At 49.6% G+C, this 24931-nt stretch overlaps 1 protein-coding gene across 1 annotated transcript in view; it reads left to right on the top strand.

The window, feature by feature from the left end:
* The window catches only part of LOC135540443 (sarcolemmal membrane-associated protein-like), a 147829-nt gene extending 142164 nt beyond the window's left edge, over positions 1–5665 (top strand). The window contains exon 22 of the mRNA XM_064967071.1: positions 5578–5665. The gene's annotated coding sequence lies outside the window, so the exon portion shown is untranslated. The remainder of the gene's footprint in view (positions 1–5577) is intronic.
* The last annotated feature ends 19266 nt before the right edge of the window (positions 5666–24931 follow it).

The following is a 24931-nucleotide window of genomic DNA, read 5'->3' as shown; positions in this document are numbered from 1 at the left end:
TTGGATGCTTGCTGTGTTAAGAAGCAGTGCGGCTTGGCTGGGTTGTGTTTCGGAGGACGCATGACTTTCAACCTTCGCCTCTCCCGAAGCCCGTACGGGAGTTGTAGCGATGAGACAAGATAGTAGCTACTAACAATTGTATACCACGAAAAAGAGGGGTAAAATAAAAATTCTAGAGACAGCTGGTGCGGTAGAGAGTCCAAAACAGCAGGTCTGGGACAGGTAGCATGTCCGGTGAACAGGTCAGGGTTCCATAGCCGCAGGCAGAACAGTAGAAACTGGAGCAGCAGCATGGCCAGGTGGACTGGGGGCATCAAGGAGTCATCATGCCAGGTAGTCCTGAGGCATGGTCCTAGGGCTCAGGTCCTCCGAGAGAGAGAAAGAAAGAGAATTAGAGAGAGCGTACACACAGGACACCGGATAAGACAGGAGAAATACTCCAGATATAACAAACTGACCCTAGACCCCCGACACACAAACTATTGCAGCATAAATACTGGAGGCTGAGACAGGAGGGGGCAGGAGACACTGTGGCTCTAACTACCTTCATCCTCTATTTTCATCAGTGTCTTCCTCTCCAAATGCCTTCGTCAGAGTCTTCCTCTCTAACTGCCTTCGTCGGTGTCTTCCTCTCTAATTTTCCAGTGCATGGCTATAATTGAACAACTCCTGCTGCTTGGCGAGAACCAACACTGGGGAACTTCACTAAACCAGGGCTGGTCAACTCTGGTCCTGGTCCTTTTTTCTACCTGGTCGTTAGTTGCACTAACCTGGTGTCCCAGGTCTGAATCAGTCCCTGATTAGAGGGAGAGGATGAAAATCAGAAGTGGTTTGTCTCTCCAGGACTGGGAGTTGAACACCCCTGCACTAAATTAACCTGACAGCATTATCAGTCTAAATTATCACAGTTGACCAGCCCTGCACTAAATTAACCTGTCAGCATTATCAGTCTATATTATCACAGTTGACCAGCCCCCTAAAGTAACATGTGTCGTGGAGAATCATTTCAAAATATAACACTTACAAGAACTTGTGAATTCAATATAGTCTTTTAATACAAACATATCAGAAGCCTAGATGGTCCGTCTATAACACACCCTTTCCCAGAGCACTGGCTCTGTCTTTATACACACACAGTATATGAGTCCATTCCATATGTTAATGGAGTTACTTCCCTCAGGTCATCGGTCACCATTATCTTTCAGTCCAGGCTTCCTCCATGTTCATGCCTAATAACGCCTGTATCCGCCCACTAAACTGATTAGATTACAATGGTGGCAGGACCCTCTCATGTCCTAAAATGAATGTATATCTATCTTACCCTAAGCACTTATGACCTTTAATCTAAGCTCTTATGTCCACAGTTTGCACTAAACTAAGCACTTATGTCCTTTACCCTAAGCACTTATGTCCTTTACCCTAAGCACTTATGTCCCCTAAACTAAGCACTTATGTCCTTTTACCCTACCAGCACTTATGTCAGCATTATCCTAAGCACACAGTATGTCCTTTACCCTAAACTAACCTGTCCTTTACCCTAAGCACTTATCCTTTACCCTAAGCACTTATGTCCTTTATCCTAAGCACTTATGTCCTTTACCCTAAGCACTTATGTCCTTTATCCTAAGCACTTATGACCTTTACCATATCAGCACTTTGTCCTTTACCCTAAACTTATGTCCTTTATCCCTAAGCACTAATGGCCTTTACCTAAGCACTTATGTCCTTTATCCTAAGCACTTATGACCTTTACCCTCAGCTATCTAATCTTTATGATGATGTCCTGCTCCTTCCATAATAGATAATATATTTAAGGGTCACCAGCCTCCTAAACTTTGTCCTTATGCCTTTATGCACAGTAAAACAACCTGTTATCGCATTATCAGTCTATATTATCTGTTTAATGTTTGGTTCCCTGTCCGCATTATCAGTTTGTGGTCTAATGTCTACCTATCTTTGCTCACTAGTGTCATATCTGTCTCTATATGTAACTAAAACTACAACACCTGTCAGCATTATCAGTCTGCAGAGCATCAAAGTATTCAGACCTCTTGACTTCTTCCACATTTTGTTATTACAGCCTTATTCTGAAATGGATTAAATTAACATTTTTTATCCTCATCAATCTACAGTTGACCAGCCCACTAAATAACCCATAATGACCAAGCTACACAGTTTTTGCAAATATATTAAAAATCATAAAAAACAGAGATGAGAACTTGAAATGGAGCTCGGGTATCATCCTGTTTCCATTGATCATCCTTTCCCAGAGACTGGCTCTGTCTTTATCAACTTGATTGGAGTCCACCATATGTTAAATTCTATTGATTGAACATGATTTGGGAAGAAACATCTTTCATCATTCTTCCATGGAGGAAGTTTAGAACCACCAAGATTACAATGGTTGACACCTGAGCAAAATTAATGTATATCTATCTTAGGAGGGCCTTGCCTTTAATCTAAGGAGGTTCCAGAGTTCCTCTTTGGAGAGAACCTTCCAGAAGGACATCCATCTCTGCAGCAGTTCAGACGGAAGCCATTCCTCAGGAAAAGGCACATGACAGCCCACTTGGAGTTTGCCAAAATGCACTTTAAAGACTCAGACCATGAGAAACTTATGTCTTTACAAGATTTCTGGCCTTTACCCTAAGCACTTATGTTGAACTTTGGCCTGAATGCCTTCTGGAGGAAACCTGGCACCATCCCTACGGTGAAACATGGTGGTGGCAGCATCATGCTGTGGGGATGTATTTCAGAGGCAGGGACTGGGAGACTAGTCAGGATACGAGGCAAAGATGAACGGAGGCACTTATGTTCACCTTCCAACAGGACAACAACCCTAAGCACACAGCCAAGACAACGCAGGAATGGCTTTACCCTAAGTCAAGTCTCTGGAATGTCCATGAGTGGCCGGACTTGAATCCGATCAAACATCTCTGGAGAGACCTGAAAATAACTGCAGTGACCTTTACCCCATCCAACCTGACAGAACTTGAGAGGATCTGCAGAGATGAATGGGAGAAACTCCCCATCTAATCTTTATAGATGTCCAAGCTTTCCATAATAGATAATGTAGAAGAATCACCTCTCCTAATCACTGCCAAAGGTGCTTCAACAAAGTACTGAGTAAAGGGTCTGAATATTTATGTAAATGTTATATTTCAGTTTTGTCCGTTTTTTTTGTGGTTATCAATTTGCCACTATGTTAATCTGTTTTTGCTTTGTCAACACCTGTCAGCATTGTGTGGAGTTTGACAGAATAACAAAAATGTCATCCATTTTAAAATTTTGAGGCTGTAAAAGTCAATGGTCTGAATACTTTTTTTCCAAATGTACGTACAATATTATGACAAGTCATTTTTGCAAATATATCTAAAATAAAAAACTGAGACTTGAAATGGACCTCGGGTGCATCCTGTTTCCATTGATCATCCTTGATGCCTTCTACAACTGTCTTGGATCCACTGTATAAATTCTATTGATTGCCTTATTTGTCTTGAATCACTCCATATACTCATTGATGTCTGTCTGTCTTGGATCACTCTATACTCATTGATGCCTTGTCTGTCTTGGATCACTCTATACTCATTGATGCCTTCTGTCTGTCTTGGATCAGGAAAAGGCACTATACTCATTGATGCCTTCTGTCTGTATTGGCTCACTCTATAAACATTGATGTCTGTCTGTCTTGGATCACTCTATACCATTGATGCCTTCTGTCTGTCTTGGATCATCCCTCATGGTGGTGGCAGCATCATGCTGTGGGGATGTATTTCAGATGCCTTCTGTCTGTCTTGGATCACTCTATAATCATTGATGCCTGTCTGTTCTTCCAACAGGATCAACCCTATACTCATTGATGACAACACAGGAATGGCTTTGGGACAAGTCTTGGATCACCATAATCATTGATGCCTGTCTGTTCTTGGATCACCTATACTCATTGATGCCCCCATTCAGAACTTGTCTGTCTTGGATCACTCTAAATATAGGTTGATGCCTGTCTGTCTTGGATCACTATAATCATTGATGCTTCAACTGTCTTGGATCACTCTATACTTATTAATGCCTATATTTCTGTTTTGTATCACTTTATTATCATTTGCCAACATGTTAATCTGTTTTTGCTTTGTCATGGAGTATTGATGACCTGTCTCCATTTTGGATCACTGTATACTCATTGATGCTTTCTGTCTGTCTTGGATCACTCTATACTCATTGATGCCTTCTGTCTGTCTTGGATCACTCTATACTCATTGATGCCTTCTCTGTCTTGGATCACTCTATACTCATTGATGCCTGTCTGTCTTGGATCACTCTATACTCATTGATGCCTTCTGTCTGTCTTGGATCACTCTATACTCATTGATGCCTTCTGTCTGTCTTGGATCACTCTATACTCATTGATGCCTTCTGTCTGTCTTGGATCACTCTATACTCATTGATGTCTGTCTGTCTTGGATCACTCTATACTCATTGATGCCTGTCTGTCTGTCTGTCTTGGATCACTCTATACTCATTGATGCCTGTCTGTCTTGGATCACTCTATACTCATTGATGTATGTCTGTCTTGGATCACTCTATACTCATTGATGCCTGTCTGTCTTGGATCACTCTATACTCATTGATGCCTGTCTGTCTTGGATCACTCTATACTCATTGATGCCTGTCTGTCTGTCACTCTATACTCATTGATGCTGTCTGTCTTGGATCACTCTATACTCATTGATGCCTGTCTGTCTTGGATCACTCTATACTCATTGATGCCTGTCTGTCTTGGATCACTCTATACTCATTGATGCCTGTCTGTCTGTCTGTCTGTCTCATTGATGCCTGTCTGTCTTGGATCACTCTATACTCATTGATGCCTGTCTGTCTTGGATCACTCTATACTCATTGATGTCTGTCTGTCTGTGGATCACTCTTGGATCACTCTATACTCATTGATGTCTGTCTGTCTGTCTGTCTTGGATCACTATACTCATTGATGCCTGTCTGTCTTGGATCACTCTATACTCATTGATGCCTGTCTGTCTGTCTGTCTGTCTGTCTTGGATCACTCTATACTCATTGATGCCTGTCTGTCTTGGATCACTCTATACTCATTGATGCCTGTCTGTCTTGGATCACTCTATACTCATTGATGTCTGTCTGTCTGTCTGTCTGTCTGTCTGTCTGTCTGTCTGTCTGTCTGTCTGTCTGTCTTGGATCACTAACACAATGCCACCAACGCTTATTCTTTGGTTTCAAGTTTTTTTGTTTTTTGTCATTGTTGCTTTATGACCATCATACTTCTGCAGCTTTTAAATGTGTTCCTGTTTTTAAAACAAATGAGGATGTATTTGTCCTTGTTCCCTCAGGCAGAACAGTCGTGTTTGATTTTCTGATTATTTTTCTCGTGAGGTAACTTAACTGGCTCTCTCCCAGTAACTGTTTCTCACTTTCCTATACCCCATCCCCCTCTATCTCTCTCTCTCTCCAACCTGTACCTGTGGCCTCAATCTCAGCCCCGGTGTAGGCTAGCTGACAGCCTAGACTAACCCAGTCTTTCTCTCTCTGTCCGTCTGCCTCCTGCAGGCCGGTTGGAGCCCCTGGATGCCAGTTGTAGCAGTGATGGTAGCAGTGACTGCCGCGGTGCTTCATCCCAACGTCTCCAAGAGCACCTCCACCTGAGACCTTACCTACTACATGTCCTCTACCACGTCTTCATCTGGCATCTCTGCCCACACCAATCCCCTGCCCATTTTTGATTGATCCATTAATTCATCTATTGATTCATTTATTACCTCTGGTCGGTTCCCCTACAGAAAGTCCCTCTGCCTTAAACTGTACAAAGTATAGCTGTATATATATAGAGAGAGAGTGCGATCAAGAGAAGTAGTATTTCTACTGTAGATATAGGACTGTTTCTACTGTAGATATAGGACTGTTTCTACTGTAGATATAGGACTATTTCTACTGTAGATATAGGACTATTTCTACCGTAGATATAGGACTATTTCTACCGTAGATATAGGACTATTTCTACCGTAGATATAGGACTATTTCTACCGTAGATATAGGACTATTTCTACCGTAGATATAGTATTTATCAGCTGTTCTTAATCAGTTTGATGATGGGAATATTGGTATTATTGTTAAAGTGGCCTAAACTAGGCTTTGGTTTAGTTTTTCTGATGGGTACCTAACCTTTTTATTTTTTTATTTTGTCTCCAGGTTGTTTTAGCTGAGTTGACTTCCTGTGTGGTTGGTTTAGCTGAGTTGACTTCCTGTGTGGTTGGTTTAGCTGAGTTGACTTCCTGTGTGGTTGGTTTAGCTGAGTTGACTTCATGTGTGGTTGGTTTAGCTGAGTTGACTTCATGTGTGGTTGGTTTAGCTGAGTTGACTTCCTGTGTGGTTGGTTTAGCTGAGTTGACTTCCTGTGTGGTTGTTTTAGCTGAGTTGACTTCCTGTGTGGTTGTTTTAGCTGAGTTGACTTCCTGTGTGGTTGGTTTAGCTGAGTTGACTTCCTGTGTGGTTGGTTTACCAGGTTGGGGTGTTAATGTTCTATTACATAACAGGGTTTATTATTAAAGCCTAATCATCAATCTGATTATTCTGAGGTCACGTCCCAAATTACACCCAGTTTACTGTATAGTGCCCTCGGCCCTGGTCAAAAGTAGTGCACTATATAGGGAATAGGGTGCCATTTGGCTGGTGTAAAGTAGTGCACTATATAGGGAATAGGGTGCCATTTGGCTGGTGTAAAATAGTGCACTATATGGGGAATAGGGTGCCATTTGGCTGGTGTAAAGTAGTGCACTATATAGGGAAGGGGGTGCCATTTGGCTGGTGTAAAATAGTGCACTATATGGGGAATAGGGTGCCATTTGGGAATTATCTTATGTTCATTGTGCACAAGGGGTGCCTATGGGAAGGAACAGCAGAGGTATGTTTGTGAAGACAGTGCCACTCCTACAGAGGCAGGTATTGAACTAAAACAACAACCCAGTAATCACTTAAATAACATTGTTGGTAGATGACTATGTTCAGAGTAACTTTTATACACCACATGATGGTGCTGTATGTCTGTACTACTGTCTTGTCTCAGCTGTGTGTTGTAAACAACTAGGACTAAATCATCAGAATGTTTTCAAGAGAACACTACAGAACATAGATGTGTCATTAAAATGGAAAGTTTGATGTGCTACTTCAATGATGTTTGGTCATTTTGGAGCTTGTTGACTTGAACGTGAACGTCTGTGAAGGCTCTAGTGGACTGAACCAATTGTCTGTCTATGCTTTAAGCCTGCTAACTCTGCTTTCTTGTCTCTGGGTTCTAGGCTCTCTGAACTCTATCGGTTCTAGTCCCCAGCCTCTGCTCGTAGTACTTGTTGGGTTCTAGTCCCAGACTGTTCTCTGTACTCTGGATTCTAGTCCCAAACTTTGTTCTCTGTACTCTCTAGTTTCTAGTCCCAGACTCAGTTCTCTGCAGTCTCTGGGTTCTAGACACATACCAGTATGTTGTTGGTTTTAGTCCCCAGCCAGCCCATAGAAAGTCCTCTGTAGCCCGGATCAGATCACTACTACAAACTCACCAAAGGCTCTGGGATGATTCTGCTGCCTTACCTGTCCATGACATGGAGTCTACCTGTCTGTCTACCTGTCTGTCTGTCTGTCTACCTGTCTCTCTGTTGGTTTCGTATCATTGTGATCCTACCCCTACTAAGGACAGATCAATATTCACTGAAACCAGTGTGGTTTATAATGGGGTGAAAGGGCAGAGGTGAACCTCTTGTGTAGAGAGACTGGATCTGATGAATGGGTTATGATGCTGAATGTGAATCAGGAGGTGGTTGAGAGGAAGACAACCGGATGAGCTGTGGGGTGAAGGAAGGCTTCACCTCCTGTGTGCAGACTGCCGTCTCCTTTGTTCTCACTGGTTGTCTGGTTTTACCACATTACTGCCCACGCTGTTTCTGTAAATAAACACTGAGTCAGTCCAAGAACAAACAAGCTATTCATCGCATTCCACCGTGTCAATACATTGTCAACACTTTAACCTGACCCTGATCTGAACTTTTTCCTGTTGAGCCACCACCAAGCACAGGACTGAACTATTCTATCCACAGTAGGGAAGACAAACCACTCTCAAGTAGACCGGAGGATGTAACTATTAAGGTTAACGCGTCAGTCCTTTAACAGCCAGCAGTCCAACTTGAACAAGAGCCCTGTATGTTATTCACAGTGACACCTGCAGCGTTCACGTGCCTGTCAGAACGAGGGAACGCTGCAATGTCTGACTTCCTAACTAGTTGAACGCAGCGCGTGTATAACGACAACCAGTTAGTAAGTTGGACATTTCACAGTTTCCTAGTTCCGACTAGTACGCGAACACAGAGGCGTCCCTCAGTAATTGTGTGCTTCATCGCAAGATCATCTGAAGGACCAGACAAAAATATTTCCTTTCCATGCTTTTTCAAATGTTTTTACATTGCTACTAGTGCTGTAATATGGAGAACACTTCAGTTGTAAATCAATGTTTCTATGTATGTGTGTAAATATAGACATTCTCGACACAAAATAAAAGTTGAATAACAGTGGTATTGGTGATGAGTAACAGTGGTATTGGTGATGAGTAGCAGTGGTATTGGTGATGAGTAGCAGTGGTATTGGTGATGAGTAACAGTGGTATTGGTGATGAGTAGCAGTGGTATTGGTGATGAGTAACAGTGGTATTGGTGATGAGTAACAGTGGTATCGGTGATGAGTAGCAGTGGTATTGGTGATGAGTAACAGTGGTATCGGTGATGAGTAACAGTGGTATTGGTGATGAGTAGCAGTGGTATTGGTGATGAGTAACAGTGGTATTGGTGATGAGTAACAGTGGTATTGGTGATGAGTAACAGTGGTATCGGTGATGAGTAACAGTGGTATTGGTGATGAGTAGCAGTGGTATTGGTGATGAGTAGCAGTGGTATTGGTGATGAGTAGCAGGGGTATTGGTGATGAGTAGCAGTGGTATTGGTGATGAGTAGCAGGGGTATTGGTGATGAGTAACAGTGGTATTGGTGATGAGTAGCAGTGGTATTGGTGATGAGTAGCAGTGGTATTGGTGATGAGTAGCAGTGGTATTGGTGATGAGTAACAGTGGTATTGGTGATGAGTAGCAGTGGTATTGGTGATGAGTAGCAGTGGTATCGGTGATGAGTAGCAGTGGTATTGGTGATGAGTAGCAGTGGTATTGGTGATGAGTAGCAGTGGTATTGGTGATGAGTAGCAGTGGTATTGGTGATGAGTAGCAGTGGTATTGGTGATGAGTAGCAGTGGTATTGGTGATGAGTAGCAGTGGTATTGGTGATGAGTAGCAGTGGTATTGGTGATGAGTAACAGTGGTATTGGTGATGAGTAGCAGTGGTATTGGTGATGAGTAGCAGTGGTATCGGTGATGAGTAGCAGTGGTATCGGTGATGAGTAGCAGTGGTATTGGTGATGAGTAGCAGTGGTATCGGTGATGAGTAACAGTGGTATCGGTGATGAGTAGCAGTGGTATCGGTGATGAGTAACAGTGGTATCGGTGATGTGGGTGATGTCCAACAGGCTGCTGGAGGGAGTAACAGTAACAGTGGGTGATGTCCAACAGGCTGCTGGAGGGAGTAACAGTAACAGTGGGTGATGTCCAACAGGCTGCTGGAGGGAGTAACAGTAACAGTGGTGATGTCCAACAGGCTGCTGGAGGGAGTAACAGTAACAGTGGGTGATGTCCAACAGGCTGCTGGAGGGAGTAACAGTAACAGTGGGTGATGTCCAACAGGCTGCTGGAGGGAGTAACAGTAACAGTGGGTGATGTCCAACAGGCTGCTGGAGGGAGTAACAGTAACAGTGGGTGATGTCCAACAGGCTGCTGGAGGGAGTAACAGTAACAGTGGGTGATGTCCAACAGGCTGCTGGAGGGAGTAACAGTAACAGTGGGTGATGTCCAACAGGCTGCTGGAGGGAGTAACAGTAACAGTGGGTGATGTCCAACAGGCTGCTGGAGGGAGTAACAGTAACAGTGGGTGATGTCCAACAGGCTGCTGGAGGGAGTAACAGTAACAGTGGGTGATGTCCAACAGGCTGCTGGAGGGAGTAACAGTAACAGTGGGTGATGTCCAACAGGCTGCTGGAGGGAGTAACAGTAACAGTGGGTGATGTCCAACAGGCTGCTGGAGGGAGTAACAGTAACAGTGGGTGATGTCCAACAGGCTGCTGGAGGGAGTAACAGTAACAGTGATGGGTGATGTCCAACAGGCTGCTGGAGGGTAGTAACAGTAACAGTGGGTGATGTCCAACAGGCTGCTGGAGGGAGTAACAGTAACAGTGGGTGATGTCCAACAGGCTGCTGGAGGGAGTGATGTGATGTCCAACAGGCTGCTGGAGGGAGTAACAGTAACAGTAACAGGGTGATGTCCAACAGGCTGCTGGAGGGAGTAACAGTAACAGTGGGTGATGTCCAACAGGCTGCTGGAGGGAGTAACAGTAACAGTGGGTGATGTCCAACAGGCTGCTGGAGGGAGTAACAGTAACAGTGGGTGATGTCCAACAGGCTGCTGGAGGGAGTAACAGTAACAGTGGGTGATGTCCAACAGGCTGCTGGAGGGAGTAACAGTAACAGTGGGTGATGTCCAACAGGCTGCTGGAGGGAGTAACAGTAACAGTGGGTGATGTCCAACAGGCTGCTGGAGGGAGTAACAGTAACAGTGGGTGATGTCCAACAGGCTGCTGGAGGGAGTAACAGTAACAGTGGGTGATGTCCAACAGGCTGCTGGAGGGAGTAACAGTAACAGTGGGTGATGTCCAACAGGCTGCTGGAGGGAGTAACAGTAACAGTGGGTGATGTCCAACAGGCTGCTGGAGGGAGTAACAGTAACAGTGGGTGATGTCCAACAGGCTGCTGGAGGGAGTAACAGTAACAGTGGGTGATGTCCAACAGGCTGCTGGAGGGAGTAACAGTAACAGTGGGTGATGTCCAACAGGGGAGGAGTGATGTCCAACAGGCTGCTGGAGGGAGTAACAGTAACAGTGGGTGATGTCCAACAGGCTGCTGGAGGGAGTAACAGTAACAGTGGGTGATGTCCAACAGGCTGCTGGAGGGAGTAACAGTAACAGTGGGTGATGTCCAACAGGCTGCTGGAGGGAGTAACAGTAACAGTGGGTGATGTCCAACAGGCTGCTGGAGGGAGTAACAGTAACAGTGGGTGATGTCCAACAGGCTGCTGGAGGGAGTAACAGTAACAGTGGGTGATGTCCAACAGGCTGCTGGAGGGAGTAACGGTAACAGTGGGTGATGTCCAACAGGCTGCTGGAGGGAGTAACAGTAACAGTAACAGTGGTGATGTCCAACAGGCTGCTGGAGGGAGTAACAGTAACAGTGGGTGATGTCCAACAGGCTGCTGGAGGGAGTAACAGTAACAGTGGGTGATGTCCAACAGGCTGCTGGAGGGAGTAACAGTAACAGTGGTGATGTCCAACAGGCTGCTGGAGGGAGTAACAGTAACAGTGGGTGATGTCCAACAGGCTGCTGGAGGGAGTAACAGTAACAGTGGGTGATGTCCAACAGGCTGCTGGAGGGAGTAACAGTAACAGTGGGTGATGTCCAACAGGCTGCTGGAGGGAGTAACAGTAACAGTGGGTGATGTCCAACAGGCTGCTGGAGGGAGTAACAGTAACAGTGGGTGATGTCCAACAGGCTGCTGGAGGGAGTAACAGTAACAGTGGGTGATGTCCAACAGGCTGCTGGAGGGAGTAACAGTAACAGTGGGTGATGTCCAACAGGCTGCTGGAGGGAGTGATGGGTGATGTCCAACAGGCTGCTGGAGGGAGTAACAGTAACAGTGGGTGATCCAACAGGCTGCTGGAGGGAGTAACAAACAGGCTGCTGGAGGGAGTAACAGTAACAGTGGGTGATGTCCAACAGGCTGCTGGAGGGAGTAACAGTAACAGTGGGTGATGTCCAACAGGCTGCTGGAGGGAGTAACAGTAACAGTGGGTGATGTCCAACAGGCTGCTGGAGGGAGTAACAGTAACAGTGGGTGATGTCCAACAGGCTGCTGGAGGGAGTAACAGTAACAGTGGGTGATGTCCAACAGGCTGCTGGAGGGAGTAACAGTAACAGTGGGTGATGTCCAACAGGCTGCTGGAGGGAGTAACAGTAACAGTGGGTGATGTCCAACAGGCTGCTGGAGGGAGTAACAGTAACAGTGGGTGATGTCCAACAGGCTGCTGGAGGGAGTAACAGTAACAGTGGGTGATGTCCAACAGGCTGCTGGAGGGAGTAACAGTAACAGTGGGTGATGTCCAACAGGCTGCTGGAGGGAGTAACAGTAACAGTGGGTGATGTCCAACAGGCTGCTGGAGGGAGTAACAGTAACAGTGGGTGATGTCCAACAGGCTGCTGGAGGGAGTAACAGTAACAGTGGGTGATGTCCAACAGGCTGCTGGAGGGAGTAACAGTAACAGTGGGTGATGTCCAACAGGCTGCTGGAGGGAGTAACAGTAACAGTGGGTGATGTCCAACAGGCTGCTGGAGGGAGTAACAGTAACAGTGGGTGATGTCCAACAGGCTGCTGGAGGGAGTAACAGTAACAGTGGGTGATGTCCAACAGGCTGCTGGAGGGAGTAACAGTAACAGTGGGTGATGTCCAACAGGCTGCTGGAGGGAGTAACAGTAACAGTGGGTGATGTCCAACAGGCTGCTGGAGGGAGTAACAGTAACAGTAACAGTGGGTGATGTCCAACAGGCTGCTGGAGGGAGTAACAGTAACAGTGGGTGATGTCCAACAGGCTGCTGGAGGGAGTAACAGTAACAGTAACAGTGGGTGATGTCCAACAGGCTGCTGGAGGGAGTAACAGTAACAGTGGGTGATGTCCAACAGGCTGCTGGAGGGAGTAACAGTAACAGTGGGTGATGTCCAACAGGCTGCTGGAGGGAGTAACAGTAACAGTGGGTGATGTCCAACAGGCTGCTGGAGGGAGTAACAGTAACAGTGGGTGATGTCCAACAGGCTGCTGGAGGGAGTAACAGTAACAGTGGGTGATGTCCAACAGGCTGCTGGAGGGAGTAACAGGCTGCTGGAACAGTGGGTGATGTCCAACAGGCTGCTGGAGGGAGTAACGGTAACAGTGGGTGATGTCCAACAGGCTGCTGGAGGGAGTAACGGTAACAGTGGGTGATGTCCAACAGGCTGCTGGAGGGAGTAACGGTAACAGTGGGTGATGTCCAACAGGCTGCTGGAGGGAGTAACAGTAACAGTGGGTGATGTCCAACAGGCTGCTGGGGAGGTAACAGTGGGTGATGTCCAACAGTAACAGTGGGTGATGTCCAACAGGCTGCTGGAGGGAGTAACAGTAACAGTGGGTGATGTCCAACAGGCTGCTGGAGGGAGTAACAGTAACAGTGGGGTGATGTCCAACAGGCTGCTGGAGGGAGTAACAGTAACAGTGGGTGATGTCCAACAGGCTGCTGGAGGGAGTAACAGTAACAGTGGGTGATGTCCAACAGGCTGCTGGAGGGAACAGTGGGTGATGTCCAACAGGCTAACAGTGGGTGATGTCCAACAGGCTGCTGGAGGGAGTAACAGTAACAGTGGGTGATGTCCAACAGGCTGCTGGAGGGAGTAACAGTAACAGTGGGTGATGTCCAACAGGCTGCTGGAGGGTGGATGAGTAACAGTAACAGTGGGTGATGTCCAACAGGCTGCTGGAGGGAGTAACAGTAACAGTGGGTGATGTCCAACAGGCTGCTGGAGGGAGTAACAGTAACAGTGGGTGATGTCCAACAGGCTGCTGGAGGGAGTAACAGTAACAGTAACAGGCTGGGAGGGAGTAACAGTGATGTCCAACAGGCTGCTGGAGGGAGTAACAGTAACAGTGGGTGATGTCCAACAGGCTGCTGGAGGGAGTAACAGTAACAGTGGGTGATGTCCAACAGGCTGCTGGAGGGAGTAACAGTAACAGTGGGTGATGTCCAACAGGCTGCTGGAGGGAGTAACAGTAACAGTGGGTGATGTCCAACAGGCTGCTGGAGGGAGTAACAGTAACAGTGGGTGATGTCCAACAGGCTGCTGGAGGGAGTAACAGTAACAGTGGGTGATGTCCAACAGGCTGCTGGAGGGAGTAACAGTAACAGTGGGTGATGTCCAGGCTGCTGGAGGGAGTAACAGGCCAACAGGCTGCTGGAGGGAGTAACAGTAACAGTGGGTGATGTCCAACAGGCTGCTGGAGGGAGTAACAGTAACAGTGGGTGATGTCCACAGGCTGGGTGATGTCCAACAGGCTGCTGGAGGGAGTAACAGTAACAGTGGGTGATGTCCAACAGGCTGCTGGAGGGAGTAACAGTAACAGTGGGTGATGTCCAACAGGCTGCTGGAGGGAGTAACAGTAACAGTGGGTGATGTCCAACAGGCTGCTGGAGGGAGTAACAGTAACAGTGGGTGATGTCCAACAGGCTGCTGGAGGGAGTAACAGTAACAGTGGGTGATGTCCAACAGGCTGCTGGAGGGAGTAACAGTAACAGTGGGTGATGTCCAACAGGCTGCTGGAGGGAGTAACAGTAACAGGATCTGGGTGATGTCCAACAGGCTGCTGGAGGGAGTAACAGTAACAGTGGGTGATGTCCAACAGGCTGCTGGAGGGTAACAGTAACAGTATGTCCAACAGGCTGGGAGGGAGTGAACAGTGGGTCCAACAGGCTGCTGGAGGGAGTAACAGTAACAGTGGGTGATGTCCAACAGGCTGCTGGAGGGAGTAACAGTAACAGTGGGTGATGTCCAACAGGCTGCTGGAGGGAGTAACAGTAACAGTGGGTGATGTCCAACAGGCTGCTGGAGGGAGTAACAGTAACAGTGGGTGATGTCCAACAGGCTGCTGGAGGGAGTAACAGTAACAGTGGGTGATGTCCAACAGGCTGCTGGAGGGAGTAACAGTAACAGTGGGTGATGTCCAACAGGCTGCTGGAGGGAGTAACAGTAACAGTGGGTGATGTCCAACAGGCTGCTGGAGGGAGTAACAGTAACAGTGGGTGATGTCCAACAGGCTGCTGGAGGGAGTAACAGTAACAGTGGGTGATGTCCAACAGGCTGCTGGAGGGAGTAACAGTAACAGTGGGTGATGTCCAACAGGCTGCTGGAGGGAGTAACAGTAACAGTGGGTGATGTCCAACAGGCTGCTGGAGGGAGTAACAGTAACAGTGGGTGATGTCCAACAGGCTGCTGGAGGGAGTAACAGTAACAGTGGGTGATGTCCAACAGGCTGCTGGAGGGAGTAACAGTAACAGTGGGTGATGTCCAACAGGCTGCTGGAGGGAGTAACAGTAACAGTGGGTGATGTCCAACAGGCTGCTGGAGGGAGTAACAGTAACAGTGGGTGATGTCCAACAGGCTGCTGGAGGGAGTAACAGTAACAGTGGGTGATGTCCAACAGGCTGCTGGAGGGATGTCCAACAGTAACAGTGGGTGATGTCCAACAGGCTGCTGGAGGGAGTAACAGTAACAGTGGGTGATGTCCAACAGGCTGCTGGAGGGAGTAACAGTAACAGTGGGTGATGTCCAACAGGCTGCTGGAGGGAGTAACAGTAACAGTGGGTGATGTCCAACAGGCTGCTGGAGGGAGTAACACAGTGGGTGATGTCCAACAGGCTGCTGGAGGGAGTAACAGTAACAGTGGGTGATGTCCAACAGGCTGCTGGAGGGAGTAACAGTAACAGTGGGTGATGTCCAACAGGCTGCTGGAGGGAGTAACAGGTGGGTGATGTCCAACAGGCTGCTGGAGGGAGTAACAGTAACAGTGGGTGATGTCCAACAGGCTGCTGGAGGGAGTAACAGTAACAGTGGGTGATGTCCAACAGGCTGCTGGAGGGAGTAACAGTAACAGTGGGTGATGTCCAACAGGCTGCTGGAGGGAGTAACAGTAACAGTGGGTGATGTCCAACAGGCTGCTGGAGGGAGTAAACAGTGGGTGATGTCCAGGCTGCTGGAGACAGTAACAGGGTGATGTCCAACAGGCTGCTGGAGGGAGTAACAGTAACAGTGGGTGATGTCCAACAGGCTGCTGGAGGGAGTAACAGTAACAGTGGGTGATGTCCAACAGGCTGCTGGAGGGAGTAACAGTAACAGTGGGTGATGTCCAACAGGCTGCTGGATAACAGGCTGCTGGAGGGAGTAACAGTAACAGTGGGTGATGTCCAACAGGCTGCTGGAGGGAGTAACAGTAACAGTGGGTGATGTCCAACAGGCTGCTGGAGGGAGTAACAGTAACAGTGGGTGATGTCCAACAGGCTGCTGGAGGGAGTAACAGTAACAGTGGGTGATGTCCAACAGGCTGCTGGAGGGAGTAACAGTAACAGTGGGTGATGTCCAACAGGCTGCTGGAGGGAGTCACAGTAACAGTAACAGTGGGTGATGTCCAACAGGCTGCTGGAGGGAGTAACAGTAACAGTGGGTGATGTCCAACAGGCTGCTGGAGGGAGTAACAGTAACAGTGGGTGATGTCCAACAGGCTGCTGGAGGGAGTAACAGTAACAGTGGGTGATGTCCAACAGGCTGCTGGAGGGAACAGTGGTGATGTCCAACAGGCTGCTGGAGGGAGTAACAGTAACAGGGTGATGTCCAACAGGCTGCTGGAGGGAGTAACAGTAACAGTGGTGATGTCCAACAGGCTGCTGGAGGGAGTAACAGTAACAGTGGGTGATGTCCAACAGGCTGCTGGAGGGAGTGATGTGGCTGCTGGAGGGTGCTGGAGGGGTAACAGTAACAGTGGGTGATGTCCAACAGGCTGCTGGAGGGAGTCACAGTAACAGTGGTGATGTCCAACAGGCTGGGTGATGTCCAACAGGCTGCTGGAGGGTCACAGTAACAGTAACAGTGGGTGATGTCCAACAGGCTGCTGGAGGGGTGAGTAACAGTAACAGTAACAGTGATGTCCAACAGGCTGCTGGAGGGAGTAACAGTAACAGTGGTGATGTCCAACAGGCTGCTGGAGGGAGTAACAGTAACAGTGGGTGATGTCCAACAGGCTGCTGGAGGGAGTAACAGTAACAGTGGTGATGTCCAACAGGCTGCTGGAGGGAGTAACAGTAACAGTGGGTGATGTCCAACAGGCTGCTGGAGGGAGTAACAGTAACAGTGGGTGATGTCCAACAGGCTGCTGGAGGGAGTAACAGTAACAGTGGGTGATGTCCAACAGGCTGCTGGAGGGAGTAACAGTAACAGTGGGTGATGTCCAACAGGCTGCTGGAGGGAGTAACAGTAACAGTGGGTGATGTCCAACAGGCTGCTGGAGGGAGTAACAGTAACAGTGGTGATGTCCAACAGGCTGCTGGAGGGAGTAACAGTAACAGTGGGTGATGTCCAACAGGCTGCTGGAGGGAGTAACAGTAACAGTGGGTGATGTCCAACAGGCTGCTGGAGGGAGTAACAGTAACAGTGGTGATGTCCAACCTGTTTGTCTGAATTTGGTTGGTTCACATTTACAGGATCTCCATGTTATAACATACAGTTCTCAGTTTAGATTTGTTTTACCTGCCCTCTGACTACCAGGTAAGTGTGAATAACCATGAAAAAACATGAAATATGAACACACGGATCGGGCCCTCCACCCCACACGGATCGGGCCCTAGAGGGGTCTGTCTGTATTGTTTTATAGAGGGGTCTAGTGTTATATAGAGGGGTCTGTAGGGGTCTAGTGTTATATAGAGGGGTCTGTCTGTATTGTTATATAGAGGGGTCTAGTGTTATATAGAGGGGTCTGTATTGGTATATAGAGAGGTCTGTAGGGGCCTGTATTGCACTCTAGAGGGGTCTGTCTGTGGTGTTATATAGAGAGGTCTGTAGTGTTTATTTGGAGGGGTCTGTCTGTTACCTAGAGAGGTCATGATGGAGAGAGACACCAGATAAGCAACAGAATAATAGGATATGATGGAGAGAGACCAGAAGAACAGAACATGTCATAACAGAAGACAGTAACAGACCTGAGATGGCGGCAGACAAGAGGGTAGATGGAGAGAGAACAGAGGTGGGTTGAGCCCACAGTAGACTATCACTTCAAGCTGCTCTACAAATTAAACTTTTGGTAAATTTACTTGCACAAATTATAGCAGATGAAATGCAGACAGTGAAGAAGTAAAACATGGCGTACAAAGAATTTGCTGGTGAGGTCAGAAGGCCTGTGGATGAAATACAGACAGTGAAGAAGGCCTGTGGAATTACTTAAACAATTGTTTACTTTTACACTTTTTATAACTATGACAAGACTAGAGAGGAGAAACAAGAGGCGGCCACATAGAAGGCTAAGAGATAAGAGAGGCGGCCACAGAAGAGGGCAGATAAGAGAGGCGGCCACATAGAAGGCTAAGAGATAAGAGAGGCGGCCACATGGAAGGCTAAGAGATAAGAGAGGCGGCAACATAGAAGACTAAGAGATGAGAGCTCCAGTATCAGAGGGACAGAGAGAGGCTGAGCTCCAGTATCAGAGGGACAGAGAGAGGCTGAGCTCCAGTATCAGAGGGACAGAGAGAGGCTGAGCTCCAGTATCAGAGGGACAGAGAGGCTGAGCTCCAGTATCAGAGGGAAAAGAGAGGCTGAGCTCCATTATCAGAGGGAAAAGAGAGAGGCTGAGCTCCAGTATCAGAGGGACAGAGAGAGACTGAGCTCCAGTATCAGAGGGACAGAGAGAGGCTGAGCTCCAGTATCAGAGGGACAGAGAGAGGCTGAGCTCCAGTATCAGAGGGAAAAGAGAGAGGCTGAGCTCCAGTATCAGAGGGAAAAGAGAGAGGCTGAGCTCCAGTATCAGAGGGACAGAGAGAGGCTGAGCTCCAGTATCAGAGGGACAGAGAGGCTGAGCTCCAGTATCAGAGGGACAGAGAGAGGCTGAGCTCCAGTATCAGAGGGACAGAGAGAGGCTGAGCTCCAGTATCAGAGGGAAAAGAGAGAGGCTGAGCTCCAGTATCAGAGGGAAAAGAGAGGCTGAGCTCCAGTATCAGAGGGACAGAGAGGCTGAGCTCCAGTATCAGAGGGACAGAGAGAGGCTGAGCTCCAGTATCAGAGGGACAGAGAGAGGCTGAGCTCCAGTATCAGAGGGAAAAGAGAGGCTGAGCTCCATTATCAGAGGGAAAAGAGAGAGGCTGAGCTCCAGTATCAGAGGGACAGAGAGAGGCTGAGCTCCAGTATCAGAGGGACAGAGAGAGGCTGAGCTCCAGTATCAGAGGGACAGAGAGAGGCTGAGCTCCAGAGGGACAGAGAGGCTATCAGATCAGAGGAAAAGAGAGAGGCTGAGCTTCAGTATCAGAGGGAAAAGAGAGAGACTGAGCTCCAGTATCAGAGGGACAGAGAGAGGCTGAGCTCCAGTATCAGAGGGACAGAGAGGCTGAGCTCCAGTATCAGAGGGACAGAGAGAGGCTGAGCTCCAGTATCAGAGGGACAGAGAGAGGCTGAGCTCCAGTATCAGAGGGACAGAGAGGGCTGAGCTCCAGTATCAGAGGGACAGAGAGAGGCTGAGCTCCAGTATCAGAGGGACAGAGAGGCTGAGCTCCAGTATCAGAGGGACAGAGAGGCTGAGCTCCAGTATCAGAGGGACAGAGAGGCTGAGCTCCAGTATCAGAGGGACAGAGAGAGGCTGAGCTCCAGTATCAGAGGGACAGAGAGGCTGAGCTCCAGTATCAGAGGGACAGAGAGAGGCTGAGCTCCAGTATCAGAGGGAAAGAGAGAGGCTGAGCTCCAGTATCAGAGGGACAGAGAGAGGCTGAGCTCCAGTATCAGAGGGACAGAGAGAGGCTGAGCTCCAGTATCAGAGGGACAGAGAGGGACAGGCTGAGCTCCAGTATCAGAGGGACAGAGAGGCTGAGCTCCAGTATCAGAGGGACAGAGAGAGGCTGAGCTCCAGTATCAGAGGGACAGAGAGGCTGAGCTCCAGTATCAGAGGGACAGAGAGAGGCTGAGCTCCAGTATCAGAGGGACAGAGAGAGGCTGAGCTCCAGTATCAGAGGGACAGAGAGAGGCTGAGCTCCAGTATCAGAGGGACAGAGAGAGGCTGAGCTCCAGTATCAGAGGGACAGAGAGGCTGAGCTCCAGTATCAGAGGGACAGAGAGAGGCTGAGCTCCAGTATCAGAGGGACAGAGAGAGGCTGAGCTCCAGTATCAGAGGGAAAAGAGAGAGGCTGAGCTCCAGTATCAGAGGGACAGAGAGAGGCTGAGCTCCAGTATCAGAGGGACAGAGAGAGGCTGAGCTCCAGTATCAGAGGGACAGAGAGAGGCTGAGCTCCAGTATCAGAGGGAAAAGAGAGAGGCTGAGCTCCAGTATCAGAGGGACAGAGAGGCTGAGCTCCAGTATCAGAGGGACAGAGAGAGGCTGAGCTCCAGTATCAGAGGGACAGAGAGGCTGAGCTCCAGTATCAGAGGGAAAAGAGAGAGGCTGAGCTCCAGTATCAGAGGGACAGAGAGAGGCTGAGCTCCAGTATCAGAGGGACAGAGAGGCTGAGCTCCAGTATCAGAGGGAAAGAGAGAGGCTGAGCTCCAGTATCAGAGGGACAGAGAGAGGCTGAGCTCCAGTATCAGAGGGACAGAGAGGCTGAGCTCCAGTATCAGAGGGACAGAGAGAGGCTGAGCTCCAGTATCAGACGGACAGAGAGGCTGAGCTCCAGTATCAGAGGGACAGGACTCCAGTATCAGAGGGACAGAGAGGCTGAGCTCCAGTATCAGAGGGACAGAGAGAGGCTGAGCTCCAGTATCAGAGGGACAGAGAGAGGCTGAGCTCCAGTATCAGAGGGACAGAGAGGCTGAGCTCCAGTATCAGAGGGACAGAGAGAGGCTGAGCTCCAGTATCAGAGGGACAGAGAGAGGCTGAGCTCCAGTATCAGAGGGACAGAGAGAGCTGAGCTCCAGTATCAGAGGGACAGAGAGAGCTGAGCTCCAGTATCAGAGGGACAGAGAGGCTGAGCTCCAGTATCAGAGGGACAGAGAGCTCCAGTAGAGGCTGAGCTCCAGTATCAGAGGGACAGAGAGAGGCTGAGCTCCAGTATCAGAGGGACAGAGAGAGGCTGAGCTCCAGTATCAGAGGGACAGAGAGGCTGAGCTCCAGTATCAGAGGGACAGAGAGGGCTGAGCTCCAGTATCAGAGGGACAGAGAGGCTGAGCTCCAGTATCAGAGGGACAGAGAGAGGCTGAGCTCCAGTATCAGAGGGACAGAGAGAGGCTGAGCTCCAGTATCAGAGGGACAGAGAGAGGCTGAGCTCCAGTATCAGAGGGACAGAGAGGAGCTGAGCTCCAGTATCAGAGGGACAGAGAGGCTGAGCTCCAGTATCAGAGGGACAGAGAGGCTGAGCTCCAGTATCAGAGGGACAGAGAGAGGCTGAGCTCCAGTATCAGAGGGACAGAGAGAGGCTGAGCTCCAGTATCAGAGGGACAGAGAGAGGCTGAGCTCCAGTATCAGAGGGACAGAGAGAGGCTGAGCTCCAGTATCAGAGGGACAGAGAGAGGCTGAGCTCCAGTATCAGAGGGACAGAGAGGCTGAGCTCCAGTATCAGAGGGACAGAGAGGCTGAGCTCCAGTATCAGAGGGACAGAGAGAGGCTGAGCTCCAGTATCAGAGGGACAGAGAGAGGCTGAGCTCCAGTATCAGAGGGACAGAGAGAGGCTGAGCTCCAGTATCAGAGGGACAGAGAGAGGCTGAGCTCCAGTATCAGAGGGACAGAGAGAGGCTGAGCTCCAGTATCAGAGGGACAGAGAGAGGCTGAGCTCCAGTATCAGAGGGACAGAGAGGCTGAGCTCCAGTATCAGAGGGACAGAGAGAGGCTGAGCTCCAGTATCAGAGGGACAGAGAGAGCTGAGCTCCAGTATCAGAGGGACAGAGAGAGGCTGAGCTCCAGTATCAGAGGGACAGACTGAGCTCCAGTATCAGAGGACTGAGCTCCAGTATCAGAGGGACAGAGAGGCTGAGCTCCAGTATCAGAGGGACAGAGAGAGGCTGAGCTCCAGTATCAGAGGGACAGAGAGAGGCTGAGCTCCAGTATCAGAGGGAGAGCTGAGCTCCAGTATCAGAGGGACAGAGAGAGGCTGAGCTCCAGTATCAGACAGGAGAGGCAGCTCCAGTATCAGAGGGAGAGAGGCTTCAGTATCAGAGGGAGAGAGCTGAGCTCCAGTATCAGAGGGACAGAGAGAGGCTGAGCTCCAGTATCAGAGGGAAAGAGAGGGAGAGAGAGGCTGAGCTCCAGTATCAGAGGGACAGAGAGAGGCTGAGCTCCAGTATCAGAGGGAAAGAGAGAGGCTGAGCTCCAGTATCAGAGGGACAGACAGAGAGAGGGACAGAGAGCTCCAGTATCAGAGGGACAGAGAGAGGCTGAGCTCCAGTATCAGAGGGACAGAGAGGCTGAGCTCCAGTATCAGAGGGACAGAGAGAGGCTGAGCTCCAGTATCAGAGGGACAGAGAGAGGCTGAGCTCCAGTATCAGAGGGACAGAGAGGCTGAGCTCCAGTATCAGAGGGACAGAGAGGCTGAGCTCCAGTATCAGAGGGACAGAGAGAGGCTGAGCTCCAGTATCAGAGGGACAGAGAGGCTGAGCTCCAGTATCAGAGGGAAAGAGAGGCTGAGCTCCAGTATCAGAGGGACAGAGAGGCTGAGCTCCAGTATCAGAGGGACAGAGAGAGGCTGAGCTCCAGTATCAGAGGGACAGAGAGGCTGAGCTCCAGTATCAGAGGGACAGAGAGAGGCTGAGCTCCAGTATCAGAGGACAGAGAGAGGCTGAGCTCCAGTATCAGAGGGACAGAGAGAGGCTGAGCTCCAGTATCAGAGGGACAGAGAGGCTGAGCTCCAGTATCAGAGGGACAGAGAGAGGCTGAGCTCCAGTATCAGAGGGACAGAGAGAGGCTGAGCTCCAGTATCAGAGGGACAGAGAGGCTGAGCTCCAGTATCAGAGGGACAGAGAGAGGCTGAGCTCCAGTATCAGAGGGACAGAGAGAGGCTGAGCTCCAGTATCAGAGGGACAGAGAGAGGCTGAGCTCCAGTATCAGAGGGACAGAGAGAGGGAAAGAGAGGCTGAGCTCCAGTATCAGAGGGACAGAGAGAGGCTGAGCTCCAGTATCAGAGGGACAGAGAGAGGCTGAGCTCCAGTATCAGAGGGACAGAGAGAGGCTGAGCTCCAGTATCAGAGGGACAGAGAGAGGCTGAGCTCCAGTATCAGAGGGACAGAGAGGCTGAGCTCCAGTATCAGAGGGACAGAGAGAGGCTGAGCTCCAGTATCAGAGGGACAGAGAGAGGCTGAGCTCCAGTATCAGAGGGACAGAGAGAGGGCTGAGCTCCAGTATCAGAGGGACAGAGAGGCTGAGCTCCAGTATCAGAGGGACAGATCAGAGGCTGAGCTCCAGTATCAGAGGGACAGAGAGAGCTGAGCTCAGTATCAGAGGGACAGAGAGAGGCTGAGCTCCAGTATCAGAGGGACAGAGACAGAGTAGAGGGACTGAGCTCCAGTATCAGAGGGACAGAGAGAGGCTGAGCTCCAGTATCAGAGGGACAGAGAGAGCTGAGCTCCAGTATCAGAGGGACAGAGAGGCTGAGCTCCAGTATCAGAGGGACAGAGAGGCTGAGCTCCAGTATCAGAGGGACAGAGAGAGGCTGAGCTCCAGTATCAGAGGGACAGAGAGAGGCTGAGCCAGTATCAGAGGGACAGAGAGAGAGGCTGAGCTCCAGTATCAGAGGGACAGAGAGAGCTGAGCTCCAGTATCAGAGGGACAGAGAGGCTGAGCTCCAGTATCAGAGGGACAGAGAGAGCTGAGCTCCAGTATCAGAGGGACAGAGAGAGGCTGAGCTCCAGTATCAGAGGGACAGAGAGAGGCTGAGCTCCAGTATCAGAGGGACAGAGAGAGGCTGAGCTCCAGTATCAGAGGGACAGAGAGGCTGAGCTCCAGTATCAGAGGGACAGAGAGAGGCTGAGCTCCAGTATCAGAGGGACAGAGAGGCTGAGCTCCAGTAGAGGCTGAGCTCCAGTATCAGAGGGACAGAGAGAGGCTGAGCTCCAGTATCAGAGGGACAGAGAGAGGCTGAGCTCCAGTATCAGAGGGACAGAGAGAGGCTGAGCTCCAGTATCAGAGGGACAGAGAGAGGCTGAGCTACAGTATCAGAGGGAAAAGAGAGGCTGAGCTTCAGTATCAGAGGGACAGAGAGAGGCTAGCTCCAGTATCAGAGGACAGAGAGAGGCTGAGCTCCAGTATCAGAGGGACAGAGAGAGGCTGAGCTCCAGTATCAGAGGGACAGAGAGAGGCTGAGCTCCAGTATCAGAGGGACAGAGAGAGGCTGAGCTCCAGTATCAGAGGGACAGAGAGAGGCTGAGCTCCAGTATCAGAGGGACAGAGAGAGGCTGAGCTCCAGTATCAGAGGGACAGAGAGAGGCTGAGCTCCAGTATCAGAGGGACAGAGAGGCTGAGCTCCAGTATCAGAGGGACAGAGAGAGGCTGAGCTCCAGTATCAGAGGGACAGAGAGAGGCTGAGCTCCAGTATCAGAGGGACAGAGAGAGGCTGAGCTCCAGTATCAGAGGGACAGAGAGAGGCTGAGCTCCAGTATCAGAGGGACAGAGAGAGGCTGAGCTCCAGTATCAGAGGGACAGAGAGGCTGAGCTCCAGTATCAGAGGGACAGACTGAGAGTATCAGAGGGACTGAGCTCCAGTATCAGAGGGACAGAGAGGCTGAGCTCCAGTATCAGAGGGACAGAGAGGCTGAGCTCCAGTATCAGAGGGACAGAGAGGAGCTGAGCTCCAGTATCAGAGGGACAGAGAGAGGCTGAGCTCCAGTATCAGAGGGACAGAGAGAGGCTGAGCTCCAGTATCAGAGGGACAGTATCAGAGAGAGGCTGAGCTCCAGTATCAGAGGGACAGAGAGGCTGAGCTCCAGTATCAGAGGGAAAAGAGAGAGGCTGAGCTCCAGTATCAGAGGGA

The sequence above is a fragment of the Oncorhynchus masou genome, chromosome 5, assembly GCF_036934945.1.
Source record: "Oncorhynchus masou masou isolate Uvic2021 chromosome 5, UVic_Omas_1.1, whole genome shotgun sequence".
Lineage (NCBI taxonomy): Eukaryota > Metazoa > Chordata > Actinopteri > Salmoniformes > Salmonidae > Oncorhynchus > Oncorhynchus masou.
The sequence above is the reverse complement of the archived record's forward strand: the minus strand, read 5'-3'. Positions and strand labels throughout refer to the sequence as shown.